General features: G+C 44.5%; 1 protein-coding gene across 8 annotated transcripts in view; it reads left to right on the top strand.

Annotated features, from left to right (window-relative positions):
* Positions 1–19,039, top strand: part of KLHL12 (kelch like family member 12) — a 102,414-nt gene that overhangs the window by 8,480 nt on the left and 74,895 nt on the right. The window lies entirely within an intron of this gene.

Here is a 19,039-nt window from a genome sequence, read left to right as displayed (position 1 = left end):
GGGATGATTTATTTAGTTTTGGTTTGCAATGAGAATGGAAAAGTTAGATTTTTTTTAGGTGGATAAAAGAAAGTAACTGTTTGAGGGAAAAAACACACGCTCCTGATGAAGTGGTGGGGAAACCTTGGTTGGCCAACTACGGGAAACTGGACTTGACATTTGATGTGCTTTGATTTTAACTACTTTTGTGAGCATAATAAACCTTTTAGTTTTATCATGATGTCTGCGGTACTTCACTATTTTACTCCCTAGTTTCTAATTGACTATAGAAAGTGAGGAGGCATAAAGAGTTTGGAGGAAATACTGCAAAGGATATGAAAACACTTGACTTCAGAAACAAAAAAGGAAAAGTCATCTACAGGCTCTACCTGAATCTGGAAAAGAGCAGGAAAGAGCAGTTTTGTCTCATTATCTTTATATTTTACAACCGATGGGGACAGTATATACTATAAATTGGCTGCTCCCTGTCTCTCTTCCTTAAAGGGGTATTCCGGTTACCATAAATTTAATTTATGTTTTAGACTAATTCATCGTCAATAATTGCCTAATATAATGTAAATTTCACATATGTACCGTCCAGTAGTTATAAAAGTAGTTTTCTTCCTCTGCTACCCACTGTGTTTCCTCATAAATTACCATGGCATCGACTGGCAGTTCTGAGCCTTTGTTAGGTCGAGCATGCTCAGTGTGTTGCTATCAGTTCTCTATCTATATGTCTTGTGAAATAAAGGGAGTGTTAGGCTCCTTGCAGACGAGCGTTTGCCCTGGCCTGACCTCCCAGCACTGACGGGGTCACATAGCATTATAGTGATTTATGATACTATGTAACCCTTACAGTTCTGAAATGTATTGGATAACGCTGATATAATGCTGCCAGTGTTATCCAATGCATTCCAGTACTGTAAGGGTTACATAGCATTATAGTGATTTATGAGGCTATGTGACCCCGTCCGTGCTAGGTGGTCAAGCCAGGAGCCGCGCTGCAGACTCGCAGCGTGACGCGCGCTCGTCTGCAAGGGGCCTTAGTGTGCTGGTGATTACAGAGTAGAGGGGGCATGACTGGACTGTATATCAGGCAGCCAATCAATAAACATCAGCACAAACCCACAGCAGGAAAGCTAGAGATTGTGGGGATTGTAGTCTTTGACGTTTTGTGAGGGAAAATCAGGGGCCATGATACTGTGTTTGTTGCAGGCTCACATAGGAGCTAGAAAATTGGATTACAAGGTAAATTGAAGCTCTGGTTATATGTATAGGTGTGGGTTCTATTTGGGTCACAGCTTGCAGCCTTAATGCAGTATTTCAAAAAATAAGTTACTTTACCGAAATACCCCTTTAATAGCCAGTGCTGACTGCAAGATCTGCCATGGATCTCCTGGCGGCTGGTTAGTTTATATCTAGTGTTGAGCGAACTTGTTTTTTAAGTTCTGCGTCCAAAGTTCGGGTGATCGAAGAATCGCGTTATGGATTACAAATTCTGTTATGTAATCTTAAAACACCAAATGATGTAAATATTAAAGTCACCACTGTGGAAATTCAAATCTTCGGCGTCGCAGACCAACCGTGTGATGTGGGTAATTTTCACAATGAATCTCAGTAAATTCAAAGGTAGTCGTGCTGCCAGGCACACTTCAAAGCGTCGGAGTGCAAAGTCAAGGAAAAACAGCAGCTCTTTTTGTGTAGCTATGACACAGACTTCCACCAACAGGCAATCTCTATTGTGCGAGTTCCTCCTGTGGATTACAAAGTTGCGCCGCACATAGTGAAGTTCCACCAATCTTTATCTCTCAAATACTTTTTAATATACTCACAAGAGTCACTAAAATTCAGGCATTGAACAATAAAACCTGTAGCGCCGCCCGACCCAGGTTTCGCCAGAATAGCTTTGTCAGGGGCGAATGTCCCACCCTTGCTTGGGCGTTCCTTTATACCACGGAGGGAGCCAAATAGCACACCTCTTCGGCTCTTTCTTTATTGTTCATTCATTAGAATTTTAAAAGCCTTCTCATAAAATTCTCCATAAATATTTCAATCATTTTTCATACATTAACTTAGGATCATTTTTCATACATTAACTTAGGATCATTTTTCTTACATAAAATTATAAACCAAAATAACCCCTTATTTTAACAACCAGATGTTGTATATCACACATCTTTTTTCCACCACTAACTCAATCCTATACACCACATAAACCTCCTTCCTTTCCTTACACTTATATCCCTATTCACACTTTGGCAGGAAACGACTATTCAGTCAAACATGGTTTCAAGTCAAAATCGACATTTAATCCGCTGGGTTGCAGTGAATCTAACCTGTAGATCCACTCAACCTCTCTGCGGTTAATGTGACCTCTTTTAAAATGCATCGAGACGCTATGACTCTCCAGACCTTTTTTTATGTTTAAGCCGTGTTTTAAATTTCCGTAGTGTCCTCGTCCTCCCTACATACAAATGATTGCAGGGACACTTTAATAGATAAATCACTCCTGCATGTTCACAGCTTATCTCTCCTTTAATATTATATTCTATACCATTTTCTGTAGTCACCTTTTGTAAATTCCGACACTTCTTGTCCTATCTGGAGAAGTTTCTGCAGGCAATGCAGAAACCGCACCATGTGAACTGGTTTTTAGTTTCTTTTTTCCTTTCGATGGGAATATGGCTGTGCACCAGTGAGTTACGTATATTAGGGGCCCTCCGATATAAAATACTGGATTTTTCTGGAAAAAGAGCTGCTGTTTTTCCTTGACTTTGCACTCTGACGCTTTGAAGTGTGCCTGGCAGTGCGACTACCTTTTGAATTTACTGAGACTCATTGTGAAACTTACCCACATCACACGGTTGGTCTGCGACGCCGAAGAAGATTTGAATTTCCACAGTGGTGACTTTATTATTTACATCATTTGGTGTTTTAAGATTATATTTTAGAAGTGGGTTGTTACACTTGTGGAAAAATTATTGATATCTTTTGATTTTAGAGCTAATTTTAAGTGTGACATTCAATCTGTGTTCCCTTCAGTGTGTGAGAAACAGAAACCTGATAACCTAGAGGTTTTTTTCTTTGAGCTAGAGAAAGATCTAATCCGGGAGGTGAAAACCACCTGGGATATCATAGCTCTGGAAAAATACCTTGTGGAAGGAAAAATACCTGAGGGCCTGAGATGGCTGCCACTGAGCTCAGAGGAAAATAATGATTTGGAGGAATGGGAAACAGTAATGAATGAATGTAGCATGAAGCTGTTGAGATTTATCATAGAGAAAGGCCTCATGCACACAGCTGTGTTCCGTGGCCGAGAGCGGTCCGTGGTAACACGGCCGGGATTCCTTCCGACAGCAGGAGCGCACGGGTTCATTGGTTGCTATGACGCCGTGCACTTCATGCCGCCGCTGCACTACAGTAATACACTATACGAGTGTATTACTGTAGTGCAGCGGCGGCATGAAGCGCACGGCATCATAGCAACCAATGACGCCGTGCGCTCCTGCTCTCAACAGGAATCCAGGCCGTGTTACCACGGACTGCTCTCGGCCACGGAACACAGCCGTGTGCATGAGGCCAAAAGGAAAATAAAGTTGAGATGTATAAATGAAAAGATAGAACAACATAAATTGTCTTTGGAGCCTTATAAAGATCATAAAACATATGTTGAGCTATCGAAAAGATGTCAAGAAAATATGATAAAAACTGAAAAGGAAGTAAAGGATAAAAAGCACAAGAAATATATGAAGGTGTGTGAAGATTACAATATGAATAGAGTTTATAAATGGAAAAATAAAATGGCTGAGACTAAAATGAGTGACATAGGAGAAATAACGGGGATGTAGCTTTACCCAAACAGGGAGATTACACAGCAAATAAGGAAAATGGATTAACATCAGCTGCACAAGAGAGGAACCCTATGAATCAGAAACCAAGATACCAAAATTACCGAGGAAATACACCACATAGACCACCATATAATGGGAGGAATAGAGGAGGATACTATGGACAGGATCGATATTTAAATAGTTATCACCCTAGATATAGGAATGGACAGTATAGATACTACAGGCAGAATTATTATGAGCAATCACAGAAAGACAAGGTTAAAACACAGGAACAAACGCCATGGGAAAAGGATCAGCAAAAATTTTTACCCATCAGGTGATAATAGGGATACAGAGAGAAGCAACAATAGAAACACCCCAAAAAATTACAACTCCGGTAAAAAGAAATGTAAGAGAGGAAGGAGAGGAAAAAGGAAGAAACAGCCCGAAATCGAAGAGAAGTCAGGAGATATAATGGGGATATATAATCTTAGTTCCCATCAGTTTACAGAAATAGAGAAAGTGGTTTTAGGGAAAAGGCTTAAATTTGCCCCTACTAAGAGGCCAAACAAATTTGGCATATTTTTGGACATTCATAAATATATTCGGAAACTCAATATGGCTAAATATGCGATAAACAAAAAACTTGTGGGGACACTATGAATCAACAAATAATATCATCTGACCCGGCAAAAATTATTCATAGTAATCTGAAAGAAAAAAGCTATTGTTTTCCAGTAAACAAAGAAAATGACTGCGTAGAGGCCTTTAAGAGAGGTTTGCTAAAAGATTTAAAGAAGATGAATGAGAAACCCCAAAAATATAATTTCTCGCCCATATTCATTGGGGGACACCAGGAACCGTGGGTATAGCTATGTCCTCTAGGAGGCGTTGACACTAGTAAAAGCTGTTAGCTCCTTCCCTGGCAGCTATACCCCCTCCAGCCTGGAGAGAGAGCTTCAGTTTTTTCTAGTGTCAATAGGAGGCAAGACCTCCCTGCTGCTGCAGGGTAGCTCCAGAAGATTTTTTTATTTTAGTTTTTTTATTTTCCTTCTTTTCAGGTGGGAAACGGTGGTCGCCTAGCCTCCCTGTTGTCCCGGGAATTCTTCCCGCCTAGCTTTTCCCCTCCCCCAGAAGCCAGCTGAGTACCGCCCCTGGTCTTCTAGGCACTTAACCCTTCCTGGCCAGCCACTTCTTTTAGGCCGGCGCCGGGTTAGAAGGCTGTGCAGTTGCTGATATTCAAATTAACCCTTCATACGTTATCTCAGTCGTATCAAAAACGGAGGGTCCTAAAATAAAGAGCATTTAATACGGTCCCCGGCCCCCCTCAGCACACATCATAACCGTGCAGGACCAGACTGGGCCCGTGCCCTGTCCCGGTCACAGGAGGACCTCTCATAGTCCCAATCCGCCCTACACGGTCGCTTAATTGATAATTTTGCATGCACCCGCGCAATACAAGGAACCCTGAAGGATTCCAAATACGCCCTACACAGTCACTTAATTCATAATTCTGCATGCACCTGCGCAATACAGTGAAGGACCCCGGAAGAATTCCCAATACGCCCTCCAGGGCCGTTTGACAATCCTCCACCTGCGCAATCAAGGAGGAGCTCTGACATTCCCAATCCACTCTCCTGGGTCATTTGGTTGATAATTCTCCACCTGCGCAATTCAATACAGGACCTCTGACCATCCCAATCCACCCTTCTGGGTCGTTTGGTTGATAATGCACCACCTGCGCAATCCAGTGGAGGGACCTCTAGAAGTTACCATTCCACCCCCTGGGTAGTTTGGTTGATAAGTCCCCACCTGCACCGTCCGCGATTGCCAGGGGCGTGATTCTGAGGGGTAGACCTACGCTCAAGTGGACCACAGCAGGACATCTTTTCTCCTTGAAATCTCAGCACCCCCACCCTTTATCCCTGGGTCCCACTCGGACACACCCTCCCTCCCCGGAGAGGGTCAGTCCAAGGGGGGGGGAAGGATCACTGATTCAGACCCTGACGTGAATCCGAAGCAATCTCCCAAGATTTCGTGCACGGTGCCAGCAGTACTTGTCGTATGCATTGCCCCCTTCCATAGGCGGAGTAATTGCAATACAGTCCTTGCCTTATACATTGTCCCCTGCCATAGGTGGACTAAGTACAATAACACTGTTTTCAGTGCCAGACGTATACTTTCCCCTTTCCGTAGGTGGCGGAATTGCATCTCCACTGGGTTCAGTACCTGCTGTACGCATTACCCCCTTCCATAGGTGGCGGGATGACATCACTGGTTAAAATGTGTACTGTATGCATTACCCCCTTACTTAGGTGCAATAATTGCACTCCCACGGGGTCCAGGACTCGCCATATGCACTAGTTCCCGCCGTGGGCATTAACCCCCCTTTATAGGGGAGTATTTCCCTACCACTGGCTTAAGTACTTGCCGTATGCATTCCACCTTCCATAGGTAGGGTAATTGCACATGGTCCCGACTGTCGCGATATCCCTCTCCATAGGCGGAGTGTTGCACTTCACCGTGCTTCCAGCTACATTACCCACTTCCACAAGTGATCCACTAGCGGGGAATACCTAAACACCTCGGGATGCTGCAATTAAACTACGCCACGGCTCTACGTGCCTTGCTTATTTCACAAGGGGGCGTGGCAACAGTCAGTACCCGCGGGTGCCCAATACTCTTACTTTAGTGGTATATGGGTGCCGCCAGTGGATACGGTGGCTATTCCTTCTTTTCTTTTGGCGCTGGTTTTGGACATGCTTATAACATCCTCTGTCTTCTCAGGGCGTTGCCAAGCATCACTTGTGTCCTAGAGACCCCCCATTTACATGGGCCTTCACCGTTCCAGTCTGTCATGATATTGTCCGCATCAATGCGGAGTGCGTACACCATTGCACATACACTCACCTAAAGAATTATTAGGAACACCATACTAATATGGTGTTGGACCCCCTTTTGCCTTCAGAACTGCCTTAATTCTACGTGGCATTTATTCAACAAGGTGCTGATGGCATTCTTTAGAAATGTTGGCCCATATTGATAGGATAGCATCTTGCAGTTGATGGAGATTTGAGGGATGCACATCCAGGGCACGAAGCTCCCGTTCCACCACATCCCAAAGATGTTCTATTGGGTTGAGATCTGGTGACTGTGGGGGCCATTTTAGTACAGTGAACTCATTGTCATGTTCAAGAAACCAATTTGAAATGATTCGAGCTTTGTGACATGGTGCATTATCCTGCTGGAAGTAGCCATCAGAGGATGGATACATGTTCTCATTCTGTTTACGCCAAATTCGGACTCTACCATTTGAATGTCTCAACAGAAATCGAGACTCATCAGACCAGGCAACATTTTTCCAGTCTTCAACAGTCCAATTTTGGTGAGCTTGTGCAAATTGTAGCCTCTTTTTCCTATTTTAGTGGAGATGAGTGGTACCCGGTGGGGTCTTCTGCTGTTGTAGCCCATCTGCCTCAAGGTTGTGCGTGTTGTGGCTTCACAAATGCTTTGCTGCATACCTCGGTTGTAACGAGTGGTTATTTCAGTCAACGTTGCTCTTCTATCAGCTTGAATCAGTCGGCCCATTCTCCTCTGACCTCTAGCATCCACAAGGCATTTTTGCCTACAGGACTGCCGCATACTGGATGTTTTTCCCTTTTCACACTATTCTTTGTAAACCCTAGAAATGGTTGTGCGGGAAAATCCCAGTAACTGAGCATATTGTGAAATACTCAGACCGGCCCGTCTGGCACCAACAACCATGCCACGCTCAAAATTGCTTAAATCACCTTTCTTTCCCATTCTGACATTCAGTTTGGAGTTCAGGAGACTGTCTTGACCAGGACCACACCCCTAAATGCATTGAAGCAACTGCCATGTGATTGGTTGACTAGATAATTGCATTAATGAGAACTAGAACAGGTGTTCCTAATAATTCTTTAGGTGAGTGTATATGGTGAGTATGTTCCAGCGAGTCGAGTGTTCACGGACTCTGTATTCTCTATCCACCACTCCTCCTTCTCTGAGGAAGTGGTTATGCTGGCACTCTGGTTTAGCTACTACAGCGTGTTCCCCCACACAGGTGCAGCTTTTTCGCTAATGCTCAAGTTCGTAGTCGCTGCAGTGGGACATTCCCCCTCAGGTAGGGGTCCTACCCTGGCGCTAGCTTGGCAGTTGCTCCTGTTCAGCGCCCTTTTAGGTAGAGTTTTTATGGTAGCTCTACTTCACTGGAGCAGTATAGTATGTGGCTTCTACGGATAGTCTCAGGCCCCCCTCACTTTGCGCTGACGGGGCATGCGCTGGCTACTACTGTGGGAGTGGTATTTGCGTTACCACTACATACTTCGGTTTTTACTGCACAGTTAATTCGTCAGGTGGTGGACTCTTCTAGCACTGAATTCGGTGGCCTCTGCGGGTGGCCCCCTCATCTGCTGCGGTATGGGGCTAGCAATACAGTGTGACTCCTCTCGCCTGGCTTTCTCCTCAGGCGGAGTTTTTTTGCGCAGCCACTTAATCCTTGGCTACTTCTGTATAGCGCCGGTCTCAGATGGGGAATGGGCTTCAGTCCTAGCCTATTCCTCTCCTGTCATTTCCTCCTCTGGCTCATGGTTCATAGCCATCCCGCAAGCCTTGGTAGCTCCTACGTTACTACCTTTCTCTCATCTGCTTTTGCACGGAGTATTCATTTTGTGGCACTCCGGTCCCGACTGGTGGGCTGTGGCACCCACCACATCTCTCCTTCTCCAGGGAATCCTTCCATTGGTCCTGGGTGTGCTAACGGTATCTACATGACAGATTCCCACCTTTCTCTCCCGAGCAAAAGATCCGGAAGTATGCCGCGTGGACGTCCTGATGTCTCCTTGACAGGAGTTCTCCCTCCTTACGTGTTTTCCCCTTCCCCCTCCTACCCAGAGTTCTAAGGAAGATCAGGATGGAGGGCATTCCGACAATCCTATTTGATCCGGATTGGCTCCGTCACGCATGGTACGCTGACCTCATTATCCTTCTAGGAGACGTTCCTCGGTCACTGCCACTCAGAGACTACCTTCTTTCTTAGGGACCGGTCTTCCATCAGCATTTAAGGTCTCTTCGTTTGACGGCGTGGCCATTGAAACCGCCTTTCTAACGCGCAGAGGGTTTTTGGCGGATGTCATCCGTTCTATGATTCAGGCCAGGAAGCCTGCGTCGCCCAGGATCTATTACAGGACCGACCTGTAGGTCCTTCCTGGGCTCTGTAAAATCTGAAATATTCCACCGCTTCGTTTTTCTCTCCCCACGGTCCTGTCAGGGTTGGACCTTGGTCTGGCCCTTTGAAGGATCAGGTGTCGGTGCTTCTATTTTTTTCCAGCTCCTTCTGGCCCCCTTGGGTCCTGTAACTACTTTTTTTTCAGGGAGTGGCACATATGGTTCCTCTGTACCGTCCTCCTTTACCGCATTGGGATCTGAATTTAGTCCTCTCAGCGCTCCCCCCCCCCCCCCCCGGAGCCCTTGTGGGTGATTTCTCTCCGACTCCTGTCCTGGAAGGTAGTTTTTCTGGTCGCTATCACTTCCATCAGACGGGTGTCTGAGTTGGCGGCGCTCTCTTGCAGAGAACCCTTCCTGGTTATTCATAGTGACAATGTGGTTTGCCGGCCCGTCCCTTCTTTTCTTCCGAAGGTGGTCTCTGACTTCCATATTAACGAGGAAATTGTCCTTCCCTCACTGTGCCCCTCTCCTTCACACCCTAAAGAAAAGGAGTTACACCATTTGGACATTGTCAGAGCTCTAAAGATCTATTTGGCAGCCTCCGTTCCCTTCCGCAGTACGGATCCCCTTTTTGTCATTCCGGAGGGTCCTCGAAAGGGATTGGCGTCTTCTAAGGTGGCAATCGCACGCTAAGTTCGGTCTACAATTGCTGAAGCATACCGCGCCCGAGGCAGGGTTCCGCCCTTAGGTGTCACGGCTCACTCCACCAGTGCGGTGGGCGTATCTTGGGCTCGGAGGAATCGCGCTTCGGCTGCACAGTTGTGCAAGGCGGCTACTTGTTCCTACTTACACACATTTACAACATTTTACCAGGTGCATACTTTGCATCGGCAGACGCTGCCTTAGGCCGCATGGTCTTGCAGGCGGCAGTTTCTTAGATGCCTGCAGGGGCAATTGCTTCCATGGGTCTGTGGTTTTCCCTCCCTGTGGACTGCTTTTGGACGTCCAACGGTTCCTGTGTCCCCCAATGAATATGGGCGAGAAAAGGAGATTTTTGTATAACTTACCAGTAAAATCTCTTTCTCACTTTTCATTGGGGGACACAGCACCCACCCAGTATTGTTGTTCGACCACAGTTGTGGCAGTTGCTGGTTTGAACCCCGTTGGGTCCTTGGCATGGTTGGTGTTCCATGTTTTTTTCTTTGGTTGGCTTGCTTCTCCTACTGCTTGTACACAAACTGAAGTTCTCTCTCCAGGCTGGAGGGGGTATAGCTGCCAGGGGAGGAGCTAACCGCTTTTACTTTGTCAACGCCTCCTAGAGGACATAGCTATACCCACGGTTCCTGTGTCCCCCAATGAAGAGCGAGAAAGAGATTTTACTGGTACGTTATTCAAAAATCTCCTTTTAACGATAGAAGAAAAAAGGCCCTAAAAACTTGGAAAAAAATGCTGAAATAATAATAAAACCAGTAGATAAAGGGGGAGGAGTGGTCATATTCGATCGGGATCAATACAACAATGAAATGCTGAGATTATTAGCAGATAGGGAAACCTATAAAATATTGAAAAAAGATCCAAGTATTGAGCTAAAACAGGAACTGGAAAAAATATTGCAGGAAGGTTTCAAAAGGGGTATTATCAATAAGAAAGAATTTTAAATACCTTTTAAAGTGAAATTTCCCAAGATACCTGTAATATATCAGCTTCCCAAAATACATAAAGATCTGTGTAATCCGCCCGGGAATTGGATCCCTGACCAGCCAGGTGACTGAGTACATAGACTTTTATTTACAAAAGTATGCACAGCTTTCCCCCTTATACCTAAATAACACTGGGAGTTTGCTGGAGATTGTCAAAACTTGTGGTCCGGTACAACATGAAACATGGCTGGCTGCAGCTAATGTTTCATCCCTCTATACTATTATCCCCAAGTATCTTGGGATTCGAGCAGTTAACTAAAGATCCGGAGATGACAGAGGAACAAGGGGTTTTCATCTGTGAATGTATTGATTTTTGCCTGAGTAATAATAATTTTTTGTTTTGAGGGTGTTTTTTTTTTATAGGCAGGGGATGGGAACGGCGATGGGGGCGAAATCCGCCCCCAGTTTCGCTAATGTTTTTATGTCTGCATGGGAGGAAGAAAGAATTAAACCTGAGTTGCAAAGGAAGCAGATTGGTGGGAGGCTTATTTTATGGAAGAGATTCATAGACGATTGCCTGATTATCTGGGAAGGGGAGAAGGAAGGGTTGAGGAATTTTATGAAAGATCTAAACAATAACACATGGAACCTAGTATTTACTAGTGAGATTAGTGCGGAGAGGGTTATACTTATATCTAAAGTTTGGATAGGGGGTCACTCAATATTAGGCAAACACACAGTAAATAGGTATCCACATGAATTTTATAGGCTTAAAAATAAACACACTACAATATTACTTTAAAACATCTCATTAAAACAATTAAAAATATACCGCAAATAGTCAAATACACTAGAAATACAGTGGGGGAAATAATTATTTGACCCCTCACTGATTTTGTAAGTTTGTCCAATGACAAAGAAATGAAAAGTCTCAGAACAGTATCATTTCAATGGTAGGTTTATTGTAACAGTGGCAGATAGCACATCAAAAGGAAAATCGAAAAAATAACTTTAAATAAAAGATAGCAACTGATTTGCATTTCATTGAGTGAAATAAGTATTTGAACCCTCTAACAAAAAAAGACTTAATACTTGGTGGAAAAACCCTTGTTTGCAAGCACAGAGGTCAAACGTTTCTTGTAATTGATGACCAAGTTTGCGCACATTTTAGGAGGAATGTTGGTCCACTCCTCTTTGCAGATCATCTCTAAATCCCTAAGGTTTCGAGGCTGTCTCTGTGCAACTCTGAGCTTGAGCTCCCTCCATAGGTTTTCGATTGGATTAAGGTCCGGAGACTGACTAGGCCACTCCATGACCTTAATGTGCTTCTTCTTGAGCCACTCCTTTGTTGCCTTTGCTGTATGTTTTGGGTCATTGTCGTGCTGGAACACCCATCCACGACCCATTTTCAGTTTCCTGGCAGAGGGAAGGAGGTTGTCGCTCAGGATTTCACGATACATGGCTCCGTCCATTTTCCCGTTTATGCGAATAAGTTGTCCTGTGCCCTTAGCAGAAAAACACCCCCAAAGCAAAATGTTTCCACCCCCATGCTTGACGGTGGGGACGGTGTTTTGGGGGTCATAGGCAGCATTTTTCTTCCTCCAAACACAGCGAGTTGAGTTAATGCCAAAGAGCTCTATTTTGGTCTCATCAGACCACAGCACCTTCTCCCAGTCACTCTCTGAATCATTCAGGTGTTCATTGGCAAACTTCAGACGGGCCTGCACATGTGCCTTCCTGAGCAGGGGGACCTTGCGAGCCCTGCAGGATTTTAATCCATTGCGGTGTAATGTGTTTCCAATGGTTTTCTTGGTGACTGTGGTCCCTGCTAATTTGAGGTCATTAACGAACTCCTCCCGTGTAGTTCTAGGATGCTTTTTCACCTTTCTCAGAACCATTGACACCCCTAATGGTTTTGTAGCCCATTCCAGCCTTGTGCAGGTCTACAATTTTGTCTCTGACATCCTTGGACAGCTCTTTGGTCTTTCCCATGTTGGAGAGTTTGGAGTCTGCTTGATTGATTGATTCTGTGGACAGGTGTCTTTTATACAGGTGACTAGTTAAGACAGGTGTCCTTAATGAGGGTGACTAATTGAGTAGAAGTGTCTAACCACTCTGTGGGAGCCAGAACTCTTAATGGTTGGTAGGGGTTCAAATACTTATTTCACTCAATGAAATGCAAATCAGTTGCTATCTTTTATTTAAAGTTATTTTTTCGATTTTCCTTTTGATGTGCTATCTGCCACTGTTACAATAAACCTACCATTGAAATGATACTGTTCTGAGACTTTTCATTTCTTTGTCATTGGACAAACTTACAAAATCAGTGAGGGGTCAAATAATTATTTCCCCCACTGTACATCCCTGGGAGGGGCTATTTTTCAATAGCACTAGCACCCTTGGAATGGCTGTATGGCCGTAGCTGTTAAATGCTAACTCCAAGCATCATAGTCCTGAGACTGTTATGGTTGTAAGTTCCACATTAATTGAGGAGTTGTTAGTATATCCACATTGCAGCACTACTTAGATTTGTAATTATGCAGGGTACTTTACCGCTCCTATGATCGGTCCGCTTGTACACCAAGGTTTCCAAGTGTAATGCTCTGTTGTGAGCTGCAAGGACCTTTAGGCAAAGTCTATATATGAAGTTCCCCAGGCGGAAGGGGTCTCTTCACCCCGAAACGCGTTTGGTATGACAGTGAGGGATTGCTAAGAAGAATTATCTACAATCGTGTATCTACACTTGGATTGAAAGCTTCAAACTATCTGCACCAAAGAGATTTGAAAACCCCGCCTGGAATTACAGCTCACCTGACCTGTCCAGCAAACCACGTGGGACTCCACACAGGTCCTGGAAGGTCAGAGCGGTGATATCAAGCAGCACCGCTACTACATATCCAGGAGCGTGGGGTCCTTGCAGCTCACAACAGAGCATTACACTTGGAAACCTTGGTGTACAAGCGGACCGATCATAGGAGCGGTAAAGTACCCTGCATAATTACAAATCTAAGTAGTGCTGCAATGTGGATATACTAACAACTCCTCAATTAATGTGGAACTTACAACCATAACAGTCTCAGGACTATGATGCTTGGAGTTAGCATTTAACAGCTACGGCCATACAGCCATTCCAAGGGTGCTAGTGCTATTGAAAAATAGCCCCTCCCAGGGACGTATTTCCAGTGTATTTGACTATTTGCGGTATATTTTTAATTGTTTTTATGAGATGTTTTATATGTAATATTGTAGTGTGTTTATTTTTAAGCCTATAAAATTCATGTGGATACCTATTTACTGTGTGTTTGCCTAATATTGAGTGACCCCCTATCCAAACTTTATAGCTATCTCCATTTACCAGCATTTGGGAGTGCTGAGGGGTAGTGCACCTTTCCAGAAGTAGAAAAGTGAGAGCCACCATTTTCTTTTCCAATTATACTTATATCTATTGAAGGGAACTCCCTGAAAACGAAAACCTATTTCAAGTTCACGGATGTCAATGGTTACATTGACACAACCAGCAGTCATTTTGGACCTTGGCTAGAAAACATACCAAAAGGCCAACTGATGAGAATTTGTAGGAATTGCACTGATAAAGATTACAAGGAACAGGGCAAACTGATAAAAAAATGTAAAAAAACGGTTTGAGGAAAAGGGGTATGATGAAAGAAAAATACAAAAAATATATGAGGAAGTGGGAGCCAATCGAGGAAAGGAGAATAAGAAGGAGAGAGATGTAAAGAAAAAGGTTTTAGGTTCACTTTCTTAACTCAATTTTGTGCACTTGCTGGTCCAATGAAAAATATGTTAAGAAAAAATTGAAAGGTCCTAAAAAATGATCCTATTTTGGGGGAAGTAATTCCAGAAAAACCCAGTATTTTATATCATAGGGCCCCTAAATTACGTAACTCACTGGTGCACAGCCATAGTTCCATCGAAAAGAAACTAAAAACCAGTTCACATGGTGCGGTTTCTGCATTGCCTGCAGAAACTTCTCCAGAGAGGACAAGAAGTGTCGGAATTTACAAAAGGTGACTACTGAAAATGGTATAGAATATAATATTAAAGGAGAGATAAGCTGTGAACATGCAGGAGTGATTTATCTATTAAAGTGTCCCTGCAATCATTTGTATGTAGGGAGGACACTACGGAAATTGAAAACACGGCTTCAAGAACATATAAACAACATAAAAAAAGGTCTGGAGAGTCATAGCGTCTCGATGCACTTTAAAAGATGTCATAATAAGGATCCAAGAGGGCTTTGGTTCGTGGGTTTGGAAAAGGTAGTTCAAAACTGGAGAGGTGGAGATCCGGTTCGTAACATTAACCGCAGAGAGGTTGTGGATCTACAGGTTAGATTTACTGCAACCCAGCGGATTGAATGTCTATTTTGACTTGAAACCATGTTTGACTGAATAGTCGTTTCCTGCCACAGTGTGAATAGGGATATAAGTGTAAGGAAAGGAAGGAGGTTTATGTGGTGTATAGGATCGAGTTAGTGGTGGAAAAAAGATGTGTGATATACAACATCTGGTTGTTATGATTCAGGAGGTGGGTAATCTAAAATTTAACATTTATTGATAATGCAGATAAAAAATAATTCCTAAATAAAGTGTGCAATAACAAACCTTGGGATAGAACAGATGAATGTACACTGGCTAACAGCCTAGGTGTCCATCCCAAATGAAAGATACATATAAACACTAAAAATAGTGCACGGCGGCACCAGAAACCAGTTGTCCTACCGGTACCGTGAGACAGGAAACGGAACGTTCACCCTTGATAATGCTCCTATGGCAGCTTCTTCATGAATGTTGAAAAAAATGAAAAAGATGATGTCAGGCAGTGATGCACAAGAGTGTGGGGTCCCTGTATAGGCCCTATGGCTGACTAGCAAGCAAAACCCTAATTCTAAGATATGGGTAGCAGCCTCACCACAGGGCACTCGTCCTTACAAGGACGACCCCGTCCGGAACCTGTCCCTAAAGATAAGACTAGAAGTCCCTAAAAGGATCTAGGAAAAAAAGCTCCCTACACGCATGTTTCACTGCCTGCGGAGGCAGAAGCGAGGCTTGAGGCGCACGGAAGTGCCATGGATGCTGGCTACTTCCTGCGCATGCGCGGCATCGCTAGATCTCGCGATGCTGCGGCTGCCAGCTAAGTTAGGCTACTTTCACACTAGCGTTCGGGGCTCCGCTTGTGAGTTCCGTTTGAAGGCTCTCACAAGCGGCCCCGAACGGATCCGTCCAGCCCTAATGCATTCTGAATGGATGCGGATCCGCTCAGAATGCATCAGTCTGGCTCCGTTTGTCCTCCGCTCCGCTCAGCAGGCGGACACCTGAACGCAGCTTGCAGCGTTCGGGTGTCCGCCTGGCCGTGCGGAGGCAAACGGATCCGTCCAGACTTACAATGTAAGTCAATGGGGACGGATCCGTTTGAAGTTGACACAGTATGGCTCAATTTTCAAACGGATCCGTCTCCCATTGACTTTCAATGTAAAGTCAAAACGGATCCGTTTGCATTATCATGAAAAAAAAAAAAAAAAAAATTTTTTTTTTTTTTTTTTGTTCATGGTAATGCAAACGGATCCGTTCTGAACGGATCTAAACGTTTGCATTATAGGTGCGGATCCGTCTGGGCACATACCAGACGGATCCGACCTAAACGCAGGTGTGAAAGTAGCCTTAGCCGCAGCGATACAGATAGGTAATGATAACGGTCCTACCTGTAATCACTATTGGGTAGCAGGGCGATCGGAACTCATCCCGCTCCCAAAGTGCAGCGGTCCCCAATCGGACAATCAGAGAATACACAGTATTTGGGCAACCGGTCAATATAAACCAAAATAAAACATCTGGACAATGACAAGCACTGACACATAGATGTGGTGGCCAGTAGATCGGACAAATTGTAAAGCATTGAGTACAATACAATTGAAGGAATAATTCAATGTGTTTGGAACACCAGAGACATAGTATATACAAATACACCCACTGTACCAAGCCAGTATATAGACATAAATTGGCTAGGTGGACCTGAATGAACGCCGAAAACGTCTAAATAGAGCTAGACCCAGCTAGTCCCATCATAGGAAGCAGCTGAAATTCAACTGTTCATTCAGGCCCGTCGGTACAACTGTGCGCAAAAGGAAAATCCAACGGGCTTCTCGCTGTAATATGATTTTATCCCAGTCTCCTCCACGTTTTGGGGGGAAAACTGCCTCAATACCACTAACTTTGATAACTCGCGGATCGCCTTGGTGGAAATCACACACATGGCGGGCCACAGCCGTGTCCCGTCGTTTTTCTATATCAAGGAGATGTTCTCCAATTCGCCTTCGCAGCTCGCGCTTGGTTGTGTAGCCTGTGACAGGATTGCCACAGGCAAGACCTTCTTCAGTAACAATCTCAAAGGGACCTTCGATATCAGAGATTTTATCTCTTGCAGAACCGTAGGCGTGATATATAAGATCACATGTATTTGCAACAAGGAATACATTGGTAAGACCAAGCGCGAGCTGCGAAGGCGAATTGGAGAACATCTCCTTGATATAGAAAAACGACGGGACACGGCTGTGGCCCGCCATGTGTGTGATTTCCACCAAGGCGATCCGCGAGTTATCAAAGTTAGTGGTATTGAGGCAGTTTCCCCCCCAAAACGTGGAGGAGACTGGGATAAAATCATATTGCAGCGAGAAGCCCGTTGGATTTTCCTTTTGCGCACAGTTGTACCGACGGGCCTGAACGAACAGTTGAATTTCAGCTGCTTCCTATGATGGGACTAGCTGGGTCTAGCTCTATTTAGACGTTTTCGGCGTTCATTCAGGTCCACCTAGCCAATTTATGTCTATATACTGGCTTGGTACAGTGGGTGTATTTGTATATACTATGTCTCTGGTGTTCCAAACACATTGAATTATTCTTTCAATTGTATTGTACTCAATGCTTTACAATTTGTCCGATCTACTGGCCACCACATCTATGTGTCAGTGCTTGTCATTGTCCAGATGTTTTATTTTGGTTTATATTGACCGGTTGCCCAAATACCGTGTATTCTCTGATGGTCCGATTGGGGACCGCTGCACTTTGGGAGCGGGGTGAGTTCCGATCGCCCTGCTACCCAATAGTGATTACAGGTAGGACCGTTATCATTACCTATCTGTATCGCTGCGGCTAACTTAGCTGGCAGCCGCGGCATCGCGAGATCTAGCGATGCCGCGCATGCGCAGGAAGTAGCCGGCATCCATGGCACTTCCGTGCGCCTCAAGCCTCGCTTCTGCCTCCGCAATGGGCGCATGCGCGGCGCTGACGTGCGAACGCACGGATGCGCCCATTGGCCTGACTATACTGTGGGCGGCGAAGGCGGCAAGTAGGTAAGCTATTTAAAAGTGGCTGGCACGCCAGTATAGTTGGCGTCCCAGTTGTAGCTTTCTGCGCATCATTTAGCTGCATATCCATAGTCTCTCCATCTATAGAGACCGCCCCAGGAGATGTCCACCATCTGGGCAGACCTCCATCACTGGCTGACGAATTTTGTTCAGGCTGGTCTCTAGGGATTGAGTACTTACCTTATACTTATCCCTGGTGTTCTTTTCTCTATCTCCCCTGATGAACTGCTTGCGGTATATACACATCTGTTTGCAGGCAGTGAAACATGCGTGTAGGGAGCTTTTTTTCCTAGATCCTTTTAGGGACTTCTAGTCTTATCTTTAGGGACAGGTTCCGGACGGGGTCGTCCTTGTAAGGACGAGTGCCCTGTGGTGAGGCTGCTACCCATATCTTAGAATTAGGGTTTTGCTTGCTAGTCAGCCATAGGGTCTATACAGGGACCCCACACTCTTGTGTATCACTGCCTGACATCATCTTTTTCATTTTTTTCAACATTCATGAAGAAGCTGCCATAGGAGCATTATCAAGGGTGAACGTTCCGATTCCTGTCTCACGGTACCGGTAGGACAACTGGTTTCTGGTGCCGCCGTGCACTATTTTTAGTGTTTATATGTATCTTTCATTTGTGATGGACACCTAGGCTGTTAGCCAGTGTACATTCATCTGTTCTATCCCAAGGTTTGTTATTGCACACTATATTTAGGAATTATTTTTTATCTGCATTATCAATAAATGTTAAATTTTAGATTATCCACCTCCTGAATCATGCCTTACCTTTGGTAATCTGGAGCGCAGACCTTCACCTCGGTTTGACCTCCCTAATCAGTCATTATAGTTTTAACATCTGGTTGTTAAAATAAGGGGGTATTTTGGTTTATAATTTTATGTAAGAAAAATGATTATAAGTTAATGTATGAAAAATGATTGAAATATTTATGGAGAATTTTATGAGAAGGCTTTTAAAATTCTAATGAATGAACAATAAAGAAAGAGGTGTGCTATTTGGCTCCCTCCGTGG

The sequence above is a fragment of the Bufo bufo genome, chromosome 3, assembly GCF_905171765.1.
Source record: "Bufo bufo chromosome 3, aBufBuf1.1, whole genome shotgun sequence".
In the NCBI taxonomy this organism is placed as follows: Eukaryota; Metazoa; Chordata; class Amphibia; order Anura; family Bufonidae; genus Bufo; species Bufo bufo.
Note: the sequence above shows the minus strand (reverse complement) of the source record. Positions and strands in the feature narration are given on the sequence as shown.